The following is a 21,623-nucleotide window of genomic DNA, read 5'->3' as shown; positions in this document are numbered from 1 at the left end:
ATGTAAATTGATTTCAGCTATAAAATGATGATTGATATTTTATAAAATGTCTATCATTTTAATTGCGTTTTGTAGGTATATTTTGATCACGTTTATATAAAGTATCATTAGCTAAATGAAATAAAATATCATATGCTTAATGGTATCAACAATTGATTAGAAGTAGGGTTTCTGGAAATTTTAAAAATTTAGCACGCTAAGTCCATTTAGGTATTTAAGTATGACTATAAATTATTATTGATTTCAGCAATCAGAAATTTTTTGCTCCCCTTTACCCCTACTACTAAACTTGAGATGACCGCATAGCAATCATAGCAACAACCGATGTCAATTTATTTTGCCAAATCTGTAAAATTTAGCCAATAGTGCAAGTGCGCCAGCCAAAACCCCTAATTTAGCCAATAGTGCCAAATTAATATCAGCCAAAAATTTCATATTTAACAGGGCTCTCTCCGTCACTCGTTTCATACAATCGTAGTTCCAATTTCATTTGAATATTAAGTAACCAAAGTCCATAAAATTTTGCAGACATATTCTAGAAACTAATATCTGTGTCTGTGGTGTTTTAGATTTTTCTAAAAATGTGTAGTTTTAAAATTACAGGGGCTCAAAGATTTGTATGAATTTTTTTAAGACCGCGTAACTTTGAAACCGAATATTTTAACAGAAATCTGGAAAACCACAGACATAGATATTAGTTTCTAGAATATGTCTACAAAATTTCATGGACTTTGGTTGCTTATTATTCAAATGAAATAGGAATTACGATTGTATGAAACGAGTGACGGAGAGAGCCCCCTTATCAGTCAGTTTCGACTTATTTTATTTTGTTTGAATATAATATGTGTTTGAATATGACATAGGCTACTATTTATCCAGGAAAAGAGAGAGTTCCCACGGGATTTAAAAAAACCTAAATGCACACGGATTCGTCGGCATTAGCTAGTAAACTATAAAAACAACTTGTAATGCCGATAGAAACCTTTTGCCGTTACACAGAGGAATACCTACCTAAGTATAATAGCGACCCATCCCGGCTTCGCACGGGTGCTTGAAAGTAGGTAAATATAGCCTATGTCACTCAGTAAGAATGTAAATGTAACTTTCAATTGATAAAAGAATTTCCAAAATCGGTTCAGTAGTTCCAGAGATTACTTCCGATAGATAAAGTTAGGTACAAACTTAATACCTCTTTGTAATATTATCAGTGTAGATTTAAAAAATAACTAAAATCAGGATAGGTCTCTTCGGACCCCTGTACAGGAAATTTCGGGTTATTCCTGGCGCGATACTTTGTTAAATAGATAGGTATTTTGTAATCATTTTGATCATAACATATATTTTCGTTTTTGGAAAAATAATCACCGCCAAAAGTTCTTACCAACTAACATGGCTACTGGCTTTCACCAGTTTCAAAAATACTCTTGACAAAAAGGACACAACAAACAACACGATGATCTGTCTCTGGAACATCGTTTATAGACCAGACGCAACATCTTTTGTGTAACAGATCATACGCCTCACGGAACCCAAAAAGAGCAGCGTAACTGTAAACTCAAACAAACTCACATTTATTGATCTTAACACCATTGTGAGGAGATTAAACTATGGATTAAATGGACATATCCATTGAAGGAACGCCAGGTAAGTGCGCATTAGACGTATAAAGATTTTCATTTGGGACCTCATGCGAATAATTGGCATGAGGCTGGATTCGCTTCGGCGAGGGATGATAATACCGATCCCTTTTGTAACAAGTTAAGTGTGAGAAATACTTATCGACATGTAAGTAGCATTTTTTTAAATATTCTGTTGATCTATTTTAATGTCAAGTTATCACGACTTTTAAGTGTAAGGTAATAATGCAATTATTTCTTAGGTCATTCCGCATATGTCTTTTTTCAAGTTTTCAACTCTGATAATAACCGGGATTGACGGCTTAACATGCTCCCGAAAAGTTCAAACTTGGACCTCCAAAACCCATTTAATTACCGCTTTTTCAAAAATTTACACTTTTCCAGATTTTTTTATTATTTACCTACGGCCAATTTTCTAGATTATAAAAGATTATGACCAATATTTTGATATCTTAAAAATCAATACGTATCTACGCACTAAACATAGCAGTCAAGCCAGTCTCCCGGATGAAAGAAAAATTGATATCCTTCTGTCTGAAACCATATTCATGGATCTCATACGGTTATATATTATTATGTATAACAAAAGACCGATAGCCACCCACAACCAGCCAGTTACAAACACCCTTATCCCAAGTAGCTTATTTCAAAAGCGCAACGGATTTGGCAATAACCATACATTGGATACTTAAGGGCTTAAAAGAAATTGTCAACTTACGCTAGGATTAAAAAACAATATGGCTATTCAAATTCGAGTATTTAGTAAATTTCTGTGAGTTTACAGTTGAAGTAACAACCATGGTAATTGGTTTGGAACTCACACATTACTTTTTTCGATAGTAGCCATTTTAACTCAACGTTGTTAGAGAGTCAGTGAGATGAATAATTAGCTATGGCTTCAACGAAACGTTTAAATAGTCAGGGTTATGTACCTAATAAATAAATTCAATTCCAATTCAATTAGCAAATCAGTTTTGAAAACTTCTGTAGGTATTTATTTCATTTTTTTTAACTATAAAACTAATGAGAGACATAATCTTCGTGTGGATAATATGCTTTTGCCAGGAGCATACTTTTAATAGATTTTTTAAACTTTTGTAAAGGCAAGAATAAAATTGACTGCCGAATTTTAAAAATATTAGACTCATTCCCATAAATGGCTGATGGTGATGGTGCGCCTCCACTCTGCACCAACGAACTGAAAGAATCGCAGCGCAGCCATGGCCTCAAAAGTAGGGATTAAAATTATAATCAAACCCGCACCCGGCCAACGTCATTCCTGATTATCAACGGTTTCGACCGCGCCTCTTAATAAAATAATCACTTGGATGAACTATACCTACCTACTAGAGAATATGTCTGACTGCCTTGTTGGTCTAGTGTTCTAGCCTTTAGACTGCAGAGAGTGAGGGAATAGAGAGTCCCCATAATCGGCTAGTCTCTCTTACGATTGGCCGCCGGGGCCGCAATAGTTTCATGAAAACATGAATTTTTTTCTAAAAGCTTAAAATGTAAACGACTTTGGTAAGTATAGATTTTGTTCGTCCGTAAAATTTGCTTTAGGTAATATTTTTGAGTCCCAGTTTTCCCAGATTGTTATAAATATTAAATGTATTTAAGACTTGTATGCAAAAATAGACCTTGTAGTTTTATGACACATTAAACATTAGGGCTGTAAAGCAATCTTATGGTACATGTTACATGCGTTTTTTTACAATCGCATTACAAGACGAGCTGCAAGCATTGCATTTTTCAGTTGGAGGAAGTGTTTTCCGACGTTATCCACATTTCTTTGGAGAATTCCAATTCAAAATTCACCGCTAGTGGCTTAGCTCGACTGTAATTACCATTATCTGATGGACAATGTTGCAATCTAAGGCTCGAAGTAGAAAATTCTTTACTCAGTAGATACATTCCACCAAGATTTTTTAAGGCATGGACAGACTGTACGACATGTAAGTACTTATTAATTGTACAACAGGTTGTCCCAGCATAACCAGTGCGGCTACGCTTTTACTGGTTTTCTTTTTTATCGACAAACGCTGCAAAAGCCGAGAGAGAGAGAGATGTGTCACACTGATTGTTCTCGGACTGCAGGACATCACACTGAAAGCACTTCATTTACGCTTGAACAAAAATAGTGCGATATTGCGATATTGGGACATGCCACAGAGCCGCAGGGTATGATGGTACAATACAATTCAAGATCTAGCAAGATTCTTCGGCAGGCTGTCGTATCGTTCCGTAATATTTCGATTCCCGGCATGCTGTATTGTCGCATGTTGTTGCTTCGCCGTAAAACAGCCTTTATGCTTATAAATATGCCTGATTAAAACTTTGATGACATATGGACTAACAGGTAAATAGAGATTATACCAATAAATTCGATTATTGTAACTCACAACATCTAATACAAATGCACATAAAAAATAATAAAGAAAAAAGGCGTTTAGAGGATGTCCTTCTTCACGCTGGTCGCTACAAAGTCCTACATTTACGCTGTCAACGATTCTCTTCAATTATGTATAACACCGTTAATGTATTATTTAACACGTTACCGGGTTTCAACACATTTCTTGGCAGGCACCCTGTAGAGTCCTTACAGTTAGGACGTGGTCCAAGTCAAAAGAATTTGGCGGTTGCAATTAACTTTTGCACGGATGAAAGAAGCTTAAATATTGATACTTGGCACTTTTGTTTAGACGCTCACGCGGTACCTATATGATGCGATCACAGCGCAAGTACCTACTGCAAAACGATATGACTTAAAATATGCCCAATTTAGTGAATATTTCCTTTGCCTTTATACAGTGACCGAAAAGAAAAAAGTTTAGGGCGAAATCGGTTTCCTGAGACTTCGATCACGTTGAATTTCATATTTTACGTTCAATAAGATATTATTTAGTTATTTATTTATTTAGTTTCAATAACATGGCACTTTCATACAACCTTCCAACCTCAATTATCCATCCTAAGTGATACATTTTCATAATAATATGAGACACACAGACATACACTTTCGTATTTCGAATGGCTACAATAACAATCTTTATTAAAGCAAAAAAAAAAGAGCAAATTATTATTGCCGCACGAAATACCACATGAACAGGCGTTTCAGATTGATATCAACGTTTAAATTAATAAAAGCAACACTTCACCGCTTATCTGACCATCTAGTGCATACTAGATCTGTTAATTAGGAGCTTTTCACACGCCGCAATGATATTTAATTAATATAAAGCTCAGAGTTGAGATCGCGTGCCGAGATTGCTATCTGTTTTGAGTATATTCGAGATAGAGACGAGGCATACGTATTTATTTATAAACTTTAACGAAACCGTGTCAATATTCTTACTTATTTCGCTTTATAAAATACTAGCCGATGCCCGCGACTTCGCCCGCGTGGATTTAGGTTTCTCGGAATCCCGTGGGAACTCTTTGATTTTCCGGGATAGAAAGTAGCCTATGTGCTAATCCAGGATATTATCTATCTCCATTCCAAATTTCAGCCAAATCCGTCCAGTAGTTTTTGCGTGAAGAAGTAACAAACATACACACACACACACACACATACACACACATACAAACTTTCGCCTTTATAATATTATTAGTGTGATTTTTAATGCTTATCGATCTAAGTGAATTATTCAATTTTTAGATTTAGATAAATGAGCTGTTGTAAGCTTTATCTTAATGTTCCACGTAATAAATATATTCGCCTGTGGTGATGCATTTAAAATGTGTCAGGTTTTAATTTTTTTTAATTAATCTGTGTTAGTATGTTAAATAAATAAAAATTAATTATTTTTCATATGCTTATGGTTCTTATATCTTTTCAAAAGCAGATTAGTCTACTACACAGAACTTTTGATTTACCTATGCTATTTGGTTTTTTTCCGTGTAAGCTGGTATCCTTATGTTGTTCAGAAAATCCCAAGGAGGCAAAACAATAAAAAAATATAATAAAAAGTAAGTTTTTATTATAATTACTCTTCTTTAGCACTCTTAAATGGATTTATCAGTTAGCGTCGCTTTTTGTGACGCGATGGCGCCGTCTTCACCAACAAACAGATCCCACTCGGGTCCCACTGATCTATTGTTTCACGTTCATTCACAGGTTTCACTAACGAATTAGTAGCAATAAACCGCCCCATTCATCTCGAGTAGCTTCGTTGGTGGGATGAAAAATTAGTACTTTCTTTAAAGAGTATGCTGCTATAAACTTCAAATCAAACAGAGTTTTATGACCTCTTTTGTTGGTGTCGGTGTTGAATAGGTATGCCTAGTGCTGAGGCTGACGAATAAACAACAGGACACTGAAATTACATATAAGTAGCTACTAGTTATTCGAAAATATGGCTATTGCGACTTCATCCAACGTGCATTTAGGTTTTTTTCAAAATTTTTCAAACTTCACTTTCAAATTTCTTGACAGACAAGACGGACGGACGGCCGGATAGACAGACAGACAACATAGTGATCCTATAAGGGTTCCGTTTTTCCTTTTGAGGTACGTAACCCTAAAAATTACAAAATGTATTCAATTTAATGGATCCCTTGTGAATTCATTTGGCCACCATGAAAGCGCGAAATTTCCGAATGTAACACATTAATTTATTTACGTCAAGACAAGAATGAAATACAAAAATAAATATGTAACCGTCGGCCATTACGTGAAGGTACGCCTTAGAACACCTTTTAAGGGGTCTCTTCGTGCCGGCGCTAGCTCCTACAAAGGCTACAAAGGGGAAAATAAGAAAAAAATGTTACGGTTGATTTTGTCGCACGTCATAAGCGAGGAGCGGTTTTGGTTATAATATTTTTTAAGTAGCAGTGGCACCACATAATTCGTAAAGCAACTCTACGTTATGATGGTGCTGCGATACTTTGCATTGAAATCATAGAAATACAATTTTCGCTTCATTGAAATATATTATTCATTCTAGACGCTAATTTAATTAACCAAATATACTTGAACTGACGTATGACATTTTGATCGTTTTCCAATATAAATTGTCCAATACAATTCGTACGTTACAAATCATTTTCGCAATTGAAAAATTGGCTCTTAAAATTGCTATTAGCCATGTTTCTACTTTAATGACACATTCATATTGAATTTTTTGCTCGTTCTTTTCTATTCTCGAAACTTTTCACAGTACAACAAAAGTGACATTGGATGGGGAACGCCTTGAAACCATGATTCTTTCTACATTCTTTTGTCGTGGAATTCGTGGCTGTCGAATCACTGTGTGAGTGAAGAATGAGTGAAGGCTTCTATGAATTCTGTATTCAATGAAATGTGTTTTTCGAATTCATGATTTATTTACTAACATTTTAGTTCACTAACGGCTATACCCAAACAGGGTCACATGTATAATATGTAAAATGTACATGTGTTAGGCAAAAAAAAATCGATTATGAACTGTGAATATATGAACGTTCATGCTTGCGACAGTAGGTTATATCCAAATCGCTAATGTTTTTATTTTGTACCACACTTACGAAAGAGATGTCGGGTCTTTTAAGAAAATTTGGATGCGCCTGGTGCGAGATTTTTTTAACCATTCACGTGGGAGGTGGGACGTAATTGCCGAAATTCCTGATTTTTGACAATCAATAGACAGGATATTGCTATTATGATGTACCGAAGCGGCCCCGCGTCAGCATCTAAGTGGCATATTTTTATTATTCAGTTTTTTTACTTGGCTCAAGTGGAAGAAAATGATGTACCAGACAGAACCAGTTTTTAAAGCCGCAGTTTATCCTAAATTCTTTTTATACTTAAACCCAAGTGAAATAAGTATAAAAGGAAAATCTAATTGGCTAAATTGGTCCGATTCTGGGGGTTTTTTAATCAGTATTTTCACTATGTTAGTGAAACTACGTACCTATGTTGTAAAAAGGGTTGTGTAAAAGTCTCTTTTCTCTTTAATGAAAAATCCATCTACTTATAATATAAAGCTACATATTATTTTTCCGATACTGTCGGACATTACCATTTGTTACCATAAGGTTCCCCTGAAGTATGAATGACTTAATTCCGTTCAACTATCTTTCCAACTTTCCGCCCAGCAATAAAGAGTCCAATTTATTGACACCCTATACTAAGCAATGACTAGAAGTATAATCGTGTACAAAAAAATTACACGACATAATATTGGGCGGATCATTCCGACATATTTGTATAATGGCCCGCAACAAACGAATTCTAATACAGTACATAATTTACTTTGATTGTGTATTCACTGTCGGCGCAAAGGAACTGTGGGACTCACACGTTGATAATGAAAATGCTGATGTTTTAATATTCTTTCTTGCATCCCTTTCTAACTATAGCAGTCCGAAAGAGATGGGTATAAGGACTGAGTCCTTCTTTTATCTCTTCACGTTATGTCTTCATTCGTGACGGTCATCTGATTATGGTGAAGGAATTTGTAATACTTATTATAATGTTGAGTGGTGAATGGGAATATTTTATGGGATTATTGAATACTTTTGCCACATTAAGTTACTAATATGTCTGCTTTACATTAGAATAGGTAATATTGAGTTAGGTATGATCTTAGGGACTAATGCTAAAAAATATTCAGCATAATGTTCTTACATCTGCAAATTGCCAAAGTTTGTCACTTGGAAAAAGTCAAAAACTAAAATGATTTGGATATCTTACATGCATGTGAGGTAGGTAGGTATAAAAAGGTCTGAATTACATTCTAGCATTTTAACAATATGTACTTTCAACCTTCAATATTTTTTCAGACTAACATATGTTGCACATACTTAAAATGTACCTACTTAATTATTTATTATCTTAATTTAAGCGATAACTAGTCCAATAAATACTTAGTCAGGCAAATTGCTTGAGTTCGCAATTCACGTACTTAATAGGTATGTTTCGTTCAAAGGACTTCACTAAAAAAAAAATCGCATCTTTCATTCCTGCCCAGTGCCCAGCAATATTTACTATTAATATAATACTAATAACATTACACTATTAATATATCACTAATAACACCACAAAACCCGTCGAATTTTTCGCCTCAAGATTGTTCCCAAGCAAAAGGTATAGGTAGGTACCTAACATGTACATTTTTACGAAAATGAATAAGCGATTATGGTGCACGGCGGGTCCCAGAGATTAATTATTGTACTTGAATTATTATTTTGTATATACAGACTTTTTGATTCCTTAGGGTTCCGTATTATTAAGAGCATCAAGTCACTAATGGAATTTGACTAAATTATTGAAGTCTTTGAGTTTTCTCAAGGTTGCAAGTACAACTTCTAAGATTTATTCTTTGATTGAAGATTGTTATAGACTATTTGCATAAAATTGTTAAATATTTATATTACGTAGGCTATAGGGGTATATTGATTATTGAAGGTATATGCTCTTTTGTTTACACTTATTTTTGAAAAATTAATAGGTATCTAAATTCTTAGGTAATCTAATAAACAAAGCAATAATAATCCATACTAATATTTTAAATCCGAAAGTATGTATGTATTATGTCTGTCTGTTACCTTTTCAGGTCTCAACAATTGAACCGATCATGACGAAATTTGGCACAGGGGTAGCAAAAAGTACACGATGTCCGCCCCGGAAAATTAAAAAAATTCAAGAATGGGAATTCTTGAATTTTTTTAATTTTTTTAACCAAATTTAATTTTTAAAACCAAATCAACTAGTTTGTAGTGAAAGGTCAAGCTGAAAAAGTAATCTGTGCGGTGTATTAAAAAATGTGGTGTTTTTACAGCAACTCTGTTCTTGTTTCAATAATGTCGTATTTGTTTAACTTGATAAAAATGTATACGGAACCATCTAAGAACAATTTTAATTCACGTTTACTCGAGAATATTAGACTATGCCAACCAGACAGCCTCTCTACCTGGTGTGTGGGGGGTGTAATGATTTGTTGAATTAGTTGTTAACAAATTTTTCATAGTTCCCTCGTATAAAAGCGTCGGGAGATGAGTTATAGCCGACTTAATTACTTTTGGATTTGTCGGTCAAGGTTTTGATTGAATCGACTTATTTATTTATTTTTAATAGGCTAATGGATTAATGTTGGTTTGAGCATCCATTTTTTTTGTCGGTATCATTTCATGCTCCTGTTGTCTTTGTCAAAGTCACGGCTGTACGCTGCTATCAATCTCATATTTTCTTTGAATTGGAATGGATACCTACCGGGCCTTCAAGAGGACCTGTGGATGATGGACACCGGGCGGTCCGTCACACACAGTATGGTCTTCGAGTTAGTGGTTCCGGCATGCCTCTAACGTTGTTTGTGTGGTGGGTCTGCTTCGGCGGATAACCGCTGGCAGAGTAACGAGGTATTGTTGGCCCCTTGTGCTCTGTCGTCAGCGGTGGGGTGAAATTTCGTGAGTTTTTGTAGTCGGCAGGAGTCCGACATAACCACTTTGCTCCCCCGTGGCCGGTGGTATCCATGATGGGTTTTCCACACGAAAAAAAAGATTGCAAAGGATAGGTATGATATTAACTCAGTGATAATGATATATAAGTTTTTGACTGATAAAAAGAAGAATGAAATAGCAAAGGTGTACCCATTTTTGTGTAACAATGAATAAAGCAAAGAGTAAGTAAATAGATAGGTAATCCTTTGTCTTCTAAATAGAATTAGAATTTTCTAAAGTTTTTGCACTATCGGTACCTTAATACAAAAGATGTTTCTCAGAATTATTAGCAGTAGGTAAGTCATATGTTGGACAAAAGTAAGCGAATTCTAACATTTGTCCTGCTAATCCGTGTACTGTGACTGTGGGTAGGTAGTTTTAAACCAAAAATATTTCATACGAAATCGATCTTTAGTTCAGTAGAACTAAGTATTAAATTCGTGTGGAGATATTTCATTATGTGTGCTTATTTGTCGTTACCCGTACTTGAGCAAGTGCCAACGTGAAAATTGTTGGTTAAAAATTGTAAAGCCGGTACAAAGGACGGTAACCCAAGTTGTAAAACTTTATAGCCCTTTAGCGGTGCGTGCCATAAAAAAGTAACTGTAACTACTGCGTCGATCCTTACTAATTGTGGATAACTTTGTACACCGGGAAGTAGGTACATATTTACTTTAGGTACTTTCTCGAAATCGTTATAAATATGTACTATTGCTACGATTTTTATGTGGCTGCAAGTTCTTCGTTCTAGTATTTTATAGATTATGTACCAGATGCTGCCCACGACTTCGTCCGCGTGGATAAAAGAAAAAACGGAACCCTTATAGGATCACTTTGTTGTCTGTCTGTCTGTCCGCCTGTCCGGCTTTCCGTCTGTCCGTGTGTCCATCCGTCCGTCTGTCGTGTCTGTAAAGAAAACCTATAAGGTACTTCCCGTTGACCTAGAATCACGGAATTTGGCAGGTAGGTAAGTTTTATAGCACAAGTAAAGGAAAAATCCGAAAACTGTGAATTTGTGGTTACATCACAAAAAAAAAAATTGATCATGAACAAATAAATAATTAGTTATTTTAATTTTCGAAGTAAGATAACTATCCAAGTGGGGTATCCGGTATCGTATGATAGAGCGTTACCAGTACATTATAAAACAGATTTTTATTTTTATGTGTAATAGTTTTTGATTTTATCGAGCAAAATGTCGGGAAATACCCGAGTACGGAACCTTCGGTGCGCGAGTCTGACTCGCACTTGGCCGGTTTTTTAGTAGAAAACCTTCAATGGATTAAAAATAAATGTCAAATGAGTTCAGTGGCTATCATTAGCGAATCAGTAGGCAGGTCATGTGAGAGATTTCTTGCGTCCGGTGGTCGAAACGTAGGGCTAGGGTGCCAGCCAGGTAACAGCTTCCAGTGTGCCTGGGTGCTGCTGGTCCCTTTTGGAGTCATCCGAGGGGAAGAGCAGTATTTGGGCCGGTGCACTCCGGTAACATGGCTAACAATTTATTTATCTTCGGGGATATTGTTGGCTATGGCTAATGACCTGGCAGGGGTTTTTCCGCGTGTCCCTCTGGCTAGCAGAGGGCACAGTGGATGAAGACGAAGGCCGGGACGCAGGCGACGTAGGTGAGATCGCCGCCTGCCGCCTTGGCAGGGGGATTCCGGGTGATTGATCTGTTCGTCGCCCGTTGAGTCCCCCGGGTCGGTAGGCGCACCTCGCGAGGGGACCTCGCGAGTGGGTCCCCGGAGGAGGATCGGCCTCGGCCGATTTCGCTGGCTGGGTCGCGGTTGATTGCTTCGGTATTCCCATGACCCAGTCACCAGGCGACGCGCAAGAGCGCCGCTGGTGTTTAGTGGGTATTCCGGTCGCCTCTCGGCCGGTGAGTCCCACATACGCTCCCTCAGCTGGCTGGCTGGCTGGTCGGTCTACGGCTGACTTCCGGGGAGGGATGCGTAAATGCATTCTCCAGCGATAAAAAAAAAAGGGCTCCGGCAATGGTGCGAAGCGCCAGTAGTAGTAGGTATATTTAGTATATAGCATCCGATTTAAAAAAGACAAGCACAATAGTTACTGGTCGTTTTCAATAACGTTCACCTAATTTGTTATTGTTAGTGTTAACACAAAGACGCCGGCGGCGCGCCGAATTTGTGTAAACAATTAAATAAGTATCTATTTTGTAAGTCGGCAAACAAGAGATTTCTTATCAGATAACGTGTGTTCTTCAATGAGTGTCTTTTCCGGTTACTTTTGTGAGGTGAAATGAACTAGACAAGATCACCGAGATACAAGAGCAAATGTACTACGATACGGATAACATTATGAAACTTTATTGAATTTTGTTAATGGTTTTCTTTTAACTATAAAGACTGCCTAACCTAACACATGAATGCAAAATATTTAAGTAGGTTTAGTTACAATATAGTTTCAATTACTTAGAATTGCTCTATTTTCCTATGTGGGTAAACTACAGTTACTTACTCATTATTGTTTTAATATAGGTAAGTATAGACTTTTTTTTTTCAAAGAGTAAAGGTGGTAGGTTGGTAGGTACCTATCACTTATCGTCTTGTGATGGTCTATAGACGGTATCTTGTTAAGCTGTGGTAGGTAAGGAATATTGTTTATTATAATGTGGAATAGCCAATTATTTTTAAATCACACTATCACATCATACTAATATTATAAAGGCGAAAGTTTGTATGTGTGTGTGTGTGTGTGTGTGTGTGTGTGTGTGTGTGTGTATGTTTGTTACTCCTTCACGCAAAAACTACTGGATGGATTTGGCTGAAATTCGGAATGGAGATATATAATATCCTGGATTAGCACATAGGCTACTTTTTATTCCGGAAAACCAAAGAGTTCCCACGGGATTTCGAAACACCTAAATCCACGCGGACGAAGTCGCGGGCGTCAGCTAGTTATTGATGTTTTTGGAAAAAGCAACTTAGTACTTACAAAAATAACACTGTATAAAGTATAGGTATACAAATAAATTGGACACCAATAAAAACAGTGGACGTGTTTACAACTTCACAGAGTGCATACAAAATCCGAGAGGTCTTTATGACGTCTCATTCCACACTTCTGGATATTTTTTTACATTATTACTCTAAAAAGCTGTCTCTAACACTCGTGTGGTTTTCAAAAGGACAAAATAAGTTACTCCTCTTAAAAATACCACAAAAAACAAAAGGTTTTTGATTAAGTATAACAAACTAGAGACCTAGAGATAGATAGAGAGAGCGACTTTGTCCACGTGTAGGTATTTAGGTTTTTATTATTTATTATTTTAAGGTTAAAAACCGAAGAAGAAGAGTTATTAAAAAAAATGTCCGTGCCTGGGATGTACCTATATGCTAATTAATACTGTACTAAATTAAAAAGCTATCGAAAAAGTTAGCACACAGAGACACTTTCGCATTTTGATAGATAATTACATTTTGAAAATCTATACATTGATACCTTAGATTGGATATTAAAGTCAATCAACTATTAATTTTTTTACTATTTTCCCAAGTGAGTGTTTATTTTATAAATACATAAAAACAAATAATTAAGCACTATATGTGACTCTACCAAAAAGGATTTTGGTAACGATGATGATCCTAAAAAATAAATTCTAAATTTCTAAATCTAACTTTTATTAGAATGATAAAAAGTGATTAATTCAACCTAGGAGTGTCAATTCATGACGACGCGACGTGTACACGAAGGTACAGTCCGAGAGTAAAGTGTTAAAATCAAACATAAAACTAAATCTATTTCATATTTTTTTTAAATAAAATGAATCCGGTTGGTCTGACATCAGTTTTCTTTTCTCAGAGTCCAAATAAAAATAATTACTATTTTGTAATACATACTTACATACCGACGCAGACAGATTATCAAACTTCATTGTATTCGTTCTTTCAAAGGTAAAATTATGTCATGTCAGTTTTTAAAAATAATAAACCTATAGATTGTAGGTGCTTCACCACACTAATTGCGGCATCATCTGGCCCAGAAGATGTCTATTCACTCTTGATTTGAAGGCATTTTTGTTATAGATGCAAGGGAAGATAAAATACGAAAGGTGAAAGTAAATTCCAGATATTAGCAGAAACCAACAGATACACATTACTATTACAGTGCGATTCAAATACCACGAAATAAAGCAATTCGTATCATGTAAATAAAAATCCATACTACATACCTATTAGTATTATAAATGCGAAAGTGTGCGCGAAAACATGGCCCATACGCTTAACCGATTGTGACGTTTAGTACAGAGGTAGCTTGTTGGATCTCGGAGATGGACCAACGCTATTTTAATCCCAAAAAGTTAAAACGCCCACACAGGATTTTAAAACCCGTAAATCTACGTTGATTAGGTAACGGTCACCATCTAATGTAATAAATTATAAATGTTTTACAAAAATTCAATATTTTTGATGAGTACAAATATTTAAATGGATTTCAATAATTTATCTGCATGATTGTACTTTGTATGAAATACCGACTCATTATGACAAAAGTGGCGCCGGCTCCCACAGCAACATTTCGATACATTTCATCAATGGCAGCCATGTCGGTCCTTTTGCTTTTTTTCTACCACCGAAAAGCCAAAGATTCACACGCTCCGAAGTGAGACGATGTCGCTCTTTGTATTAAGAGGGGTCTCTCCGTCAATCGCTCCATACAAACGTAGTTCCAATTTCATTTTGAATATTAAGCAACCAAAGTCCATGAAATTTTGCAGACATATTCTAGAAACTAATATCTATGTCTGTGGTCTTCCAGATTTCTGTTAAAATATTCGGTTTCGAAGTTATGCGCTGTTAAAAATTCACATACAAATCTTTGAGCCCCTGTATAATTTTAAAACTACATACATATTTTTAGAAATATCTAAAACACCACAGGCACAGATATTAGTTTCTAGAATATGTCTGCAAAATTTCATGAACTTTTATTCAAATGAAATTGGAACTACGTTTGTATGGAGCGAGTGACGGAGAGACCCCTCTTAAGGCATTTTAGTTAAACGTACCCTGTAATCGGTTATTATTGAATCTCCGATTGATGTTTTGATAACTTTTCGGCGCTCTTATCTTAATGCTTATTAACTATTGTTCCTTTAGAGCTGTTTAAAGTGATCCCGAGCTTTGTTACTTAAATGATGTAATGACTCCTTTCACGTTTGAACAGAATGCTAATATTTAATTTTTCTGGTGTTATCAGGACTAGTATTCTATTGAGCTTTTAGTTTTCATTATTACTTAGTTAAGTTACCTAATAAAAGTTTCTTGATCGAAGAAAAACTTTGCCTATTGATGGTAAGTTATTGCCAGAAAAGATACCCATAGAACTCAAAAAAGAATAGGAAGGAAATCTTAAATAAAGAACATTTTCTTTATTCAAGATTTTTTTTCCTTTTCTTTTAAGATCATTCGGTGTCAATAATAAGAAGTTTTTATATTAATTTATTATTTGTAATCTGCACAATTTTATGGTTCTGAACAAAGTTATCGCAAACATTAAAATAGTTGTATCTAATATTTATATTTTTGCGGTTAGTTCCATATTAAAGCCTACCTAATTCTGTTTTGGTGGAGATAAAAAGGAATTTATGTTAATTCTGACTTTATAGTTTACGGACCCTGTTTAATGAAGTTAGCCAATCGGAAATACCGCAAATGGCAATTTTGCGGTTAGGTAACTTTGTTAAAGGTTTAATACGTCAGCACTGCGGTGTCAAATAAAAAAGATTAATAACAGTGACTCATGTAGACAAGAAGTGTGTGGTAAAACAAACCGCCCAAGTGCGACTCGGAATCTTCCTCGAAGGTTCCTGCACCATCGTACAAGAAATCTCAAACCAGTAAAATAAAAATTTGCAAGTTAATGATGGGACAGCGACATCTTGATGTATGTGATTTAGGAAACTAATCATTTCGGGAACACAATTTATTATTAAATGAAATACCTAAATAATAAATTTAGGTATTTCATTTCTAATTATTATCAATTATTGGCAGTCGTTGGTTCCTATGTATGATAATAGGTAGGTACTTACTTAAGAAATACATTTCGTGATGGTAAATTGGACACCTTTGGACTTCAAGTTTCGCGTCATATAGCGAATAAATTTTATTCTCTCATGACGTCAAATTTGACACCTCTTGATACAAGAACTGTCAAGTTGTAGGTAACAAATCGGAATGAGAGCGTATAAAGGCTGAATAATTTCCTTTATATATTCGCTATTTGTGTACGTAGGTAAATGACAAACCATAATAACAACATGGCATCACGTTGTGTTCATAAACGTCGAGTTACACACTTGAAAGGTTCATATCACCGGAGGCTACGTCGAGGTGTGAGAGCAAGGGCACAATGTAGGGTAGCCAGAAATATAATGTCAATGACTAAGGTCGCTTGATCGAGAGTGTTCTTAGCTATAATCCAAGAAAATCGGTTCAGCCGTTTGAAAGTTATCAGCTCTTTTCTAGTTACTGTAACCTTCACTTATCGGGGGCGTAATAAATTTTTAATTTACACTTGTAAAATAGCAGATACTGTAAATAAGTCTCCTAAAAGTTATTTCTGACTGTGGATAATCCCTCAAAGTATTCTAATTATTTTATTAGGTTTAGATTTCAGCTGATATCAAACGAATACATGGTATCGAAAGTAAAGTCCTGAATCACTGACTGAGTCATCAACAACGCCCAGACAAACCTTGGATCCATGAAGATGAAATTTCTAATGTACTTACCTAGGTAGGTACGTATAACACAGAGCTTCCGTCTACAATATAGGTAAAAAACAAGGCCGCATTTTTCAAAATTCTTACGGGATGAAGAGGATTTATATTTTCGCCGAGCGAAGCAAGCCGCGGGCGGTGGCTTGTAAATATTGGTAAAACTATAATCATAAAACTGTAACAGGCCAGTGGAAGGACACAGTTTAAGGCCGATTCACACCAATTGCGTACACGTGACACGTGCGTAGTGACGGGCGTAAACCCCGAACACACCGGGTTACGCATACGTCCACGCTTTACGCAAGCGGTATGCCATGTTTCATACAGTTCCTTACATTACAACGAAATGGTACGCGCTACGTCTACGCTTACGCAGCCTGTGTGAACGAGCTATTAAAGACATTTTTTGCGGTTTTTAGAGAAAATTTTAATTTTACATTTAGGAGCAAGTCTCTGTCTACTGATCAGTATGGTAACTCTATCACGGGGAGGGATGGGAGGCAACAATGAAGTAATTGATCCGTCAAGCCCGCGGCGGACCTCACGCTACGAAGTACGAACTAACGCGCTATTTTGCGGTGTTTCGCGGATGTGAGCAAGATGTTATGTTAAATTGTTTTTGCGAGAAAATGGGAGGTTGCAACTAGCAGCACCTTTTTACAGAAATATCTTATTACTAGCCGATTCCCGCGACTACGCCCGCGTGGATTTAGGTTTCTTGAAATCCCGCGGGAACTCTTTGATTTTCCGGGATAAAAAGTAGCCTATATGCTAATCCAGGGTATAATCTATCTCCATTCTAAATTTCAGCCCAATCCGCCCAGTAGTTTTTGCGTGAAGGAGTAACAAACATACACACACACACACACACACACACACACACACACACATACAAACTTTCGCCTTTATAATATTATGTGATTATGTAATTATTGTTTGAACGGCTATTTTTTAATTTAGTACTTAGCTAAAACAAAACTTTAAAATAAATTGCGATTTTAATCTTTAACTCCTAGCTACAATCCAAATGTGTAATAATAATCAATTAATATGAACTTTTTTTAAAAGACATGATGAAAGATTTTTTAAAATGGAGAAACAATGGCCTTCTTTTCTGGATAACTACTACTATATACCTACCCTTCATCAAATCTGCTATGAGTTTGTCGACTGATAGAAAGATTAAATAAGAAAAAAAACTGATAAATTGGACACAAATCACAATGCTTACCTAATTCACATACAAGTAGAAGTAGGCACCTAATACCTACTACCTACTGCAGTCTTTAAAGTTTATAGTCTATTAATAAGTTACAACATTGTTTACGAAAACTCGCCTATTTTCTTTAATTTACGATCCCAAACGCGGTAGACTAATGACCCTAGTAAAAGAACCACATTAAAATATATTAATATAATTAACACACGTTGGGACGCGCCACCTAAGTCGATTTATGCGGGTCGACTTTTATGTTCATTATCAGCATAAAATGTTGCCTCGGACACCTTTATTAGACAAACAGAGAAATATTTTGTTAATAAATTATAACATTAGTGTTGGAGTGTTGTCTAAATTGAGCGTTGCGGAATACACATCTCGCAAAACGATATTTTTAGGGTCCCGTAACTGAAAAGGAAAAAAGGAACCCTTATAGGATCACTTCGTTTTCTCTCTGACGCGTCTGTCAAGAAACCTATACGGTACCTACTTCCCGTTGACCTAGAATTATGTTTGGCAGGTAGGTACGTGACACACAAGCACACATAACAGCAAGCACGCATACGGGAAATCCGAAAATTGAATTTGTCTTCAGGATGCAAGCTATCTCTGTAACTTATTTTCCCAAACTCAGTTAAACAGATGGACCGTGTAAAGGTAACAATTAGTAGATATGAATTTTATACCTTGCTATACAGTGTAGACAAGTCTTAAAAAATGGCTGCTATGAAATAGTTTTTAAACCAGCTAAGTGCGAGTCAGATTCGCGCACTGAGGATTCCGTACTACGTATTTTTTCGACATTTTGAACGATAAATGCATAAAAATAAATAAAAATCTGTTTTAGTATTTACGGGTAAAGCCCCTTCATAAGATATACCCCACTTGGTATAATTATCTTATTTTGAAAATTGAAAATACTAATTTATTTGTTCATGAATACACCTATTTTTTTTGTGATGTAATCACAAACTCACGGTTTTCGATTTTTTTTCCTTTACTTGTGCTACAAGACCTACTAACCTGCCTTTCATGATTCTAGGTCAACGGAAAGTACTCTACAGGTTTTATTGACAAAAACGACAGACGGACAGACAGGCAGACAGTCAACAAAGTGATCCTATACGGGGTCCCGTTTTTCCTTTTGAGGTACGAAACCCTAAAAACCTTCCCCATCACATTAGATCGTATTCAGGTTCTAACAAGTCTTCAATATCAATCATTACAAGGACAGATGCACCTTCACACGACCTTGGACAAACAACTATATTTAACTAAGATTGATGTCTAGGCAATTAGCGAAGTCTATAAAACTAGTTTTTGTAATCGTATGAAAAAAGCAGTTCTAGATAAAATTACATGTTAGGTAACTACGTTAGTTTTATTAGGATTTCTAGACGGCTTAGGTACACCACAAATACTTACTATGTGTGAAAAAGCAAGCATAAAAAAGTAGGTAAGTATTAGTCGAATGATAGAGTCACCTCTATACAACATCTTTGGCTTCAACGAGAGTTCGGATTTTCATACAGCAATTCTCATTTGGTCAAAGGGATTGCATGGTCATCGACTTCCAAGTGTCAATATGCACACGTTTTTTGGTTTCTAGATTTCCTGAAAATCTTTCTATTTCTCTCGTGTGGTCTTTCTGTTCTCCTGGTGGTGAGTGATGATGCAGTCTTAAGATGCAAGCGGGGCAACCTGGAAGGAAGGGTTTGGTTCGGTGGGAGGGTTCGGCCTTCCTTCCATCTTAAATTATATCATCCCTTACACCCATGTGTGAGCACAGTCAAGGGCTAACTTGTACCGCATAATCTCAATAGTAAAAATAATTTTTAGTTTTAAGTAATATGTTAAGGGATCCAAAAATAGTTTTTTATGACCCAAAAAACTACCTACATCAGTGTCCAACGGAGTTACCGACACATCTACTTTTTGTTCCCTTTGTGTCAAAGTATACGGACATCATGTTCGTGTGGATTAAATAATTTCTCAATAACAGCCGACCGTAATCTTGTATCATTTTGACATAAGCGACAGTTTAGTTTAATATGGGCAAAAAATTAAAAGAACCAATTATTTAGTTTTGTTATGTTTTATTATTGTGCTCGTTGTGATGAATAATATTGATGTCAAGCGCGTAAACGTGACTCATCTTCCATCATCACTTTCCATCAGGTGTGATTGTGATCAAGCGCTTGCCTGTAACGAATAAAAAAATGTTAAGATGTGTAATTTGGTAAGGATCTAGGTAAATAATTGTAATTGTTTTTTTTTTTATCAGACTTACCTATTACCTATACCTTCGTCCGCGTCGGTATGACGGAATCGTCTAGTTGCCCATATTTTAAAAAAACAACCTTTCTATAGACAAACTATTAATTAGCTTGATGAATCTTTTGTTACATTACTATAGATCCGGATCGTCTACTGAGCGCACCATTTATATCGCTGAGCACAATAGTATAATTTACAAATCCCAATTCTCATCGGGACTTGTCAATTCTGACACCAGTCGCCAGCAATTAAGCCCACTGAAATCGAGCCTCTTTTTTCTACCCAACACTTTTTGCGGCCCCCAATGACTAAGCCGCGATATTAAAACGCTATTAGTGTAGATGGACTCACGATATATCATTTTTGGGCGGTGATTTTATCGCTCCTAAATGCGGACAGGAATTCCGATGTCTCAATTTTTTTATGCGGTTTTTGCGCGGCCAAAAACAATGTTCGGGCTGCCATTAACAGGTCAGGCGGCTGCATTGTGCTCTGTTCACACTTGTGATTTCGTTTTTTTATATAGCAAGTGTTTTCACTTTTGATATACTGTCTTATTGACACATAACTAGGTATATTGCCATTGCCTGATATACAGTTATGAGCCAAATATCAGAAAAATGCTACGGTTTAAAGTCTAAAACGCAGTACATTAACAGTTAAATCTGTTTAACATGAACAAAAAAAATTATTAAGCAAGTTTAAAATCTTACTGGAACGTTTTCTTATGTTTTTCGGCGCTGATGACTGTAGACATGTCTTTGTGATTCATTTTTGAACATTGAACTTTTATATAAATTTTAAAGTTTCGTACAGCATGCTGAATATTTATGTCAAGTACTTTTCCTATAATTATACTTATCCTAACATATTTTTCTAGAGAAATTACGTTTTTCTTATTTGTGTGAATAAAGCTTTATCACAAAATGAATTCACCGGAGATGTCTGATGATTGTTTATGTGCGAATCGCTTCGGACGTCGGACGTGGAATAGACCTCCGTGCTTTGCTGGGTGCCTGGTAGGTGGCTTGCGGTCTGTGGCAAATTTGTGGCATTGTTTGTTTCATTTCAATAATTATTTAAAGAATTCAAAAGAACCTTAAGGTCCTAGAAAATATTAGAATTATTGCGATCGCCTACAATTTTTTTTATTAGTAATGTTCTTAATCGTGCTAATAGAAGGTATATTAGGTAATATGTTGAAGAAAGGTTGGATATAAAAGCCCAGCAATTCATGTGAGATTCAATTCAAATAAATGCGACAAATAAGTTACCAAGGGGGTTTTGAGCTAGGCTTAATAATAAAGGCTTTCATTTTGTTCAACTCAAA

This window comes from Maniola jurtina, chromosome 1 (assembly GCF_905333055.1).
Source record: "Maniola jurtina chromosome 1, ilManJurt1.1, whole genome shotgun sequence".
Lineage (NCBI taxonomy): Eukaryota > Metazoa > Arthropoda > Insecta > Lepidoptera > Nymphalidae > Maniola > Maniola jurtina.
The sequence above is the reverse complement of the archived record's forward strand: the minus strand, read 5'-3'. Positions refer to the sequence as shown.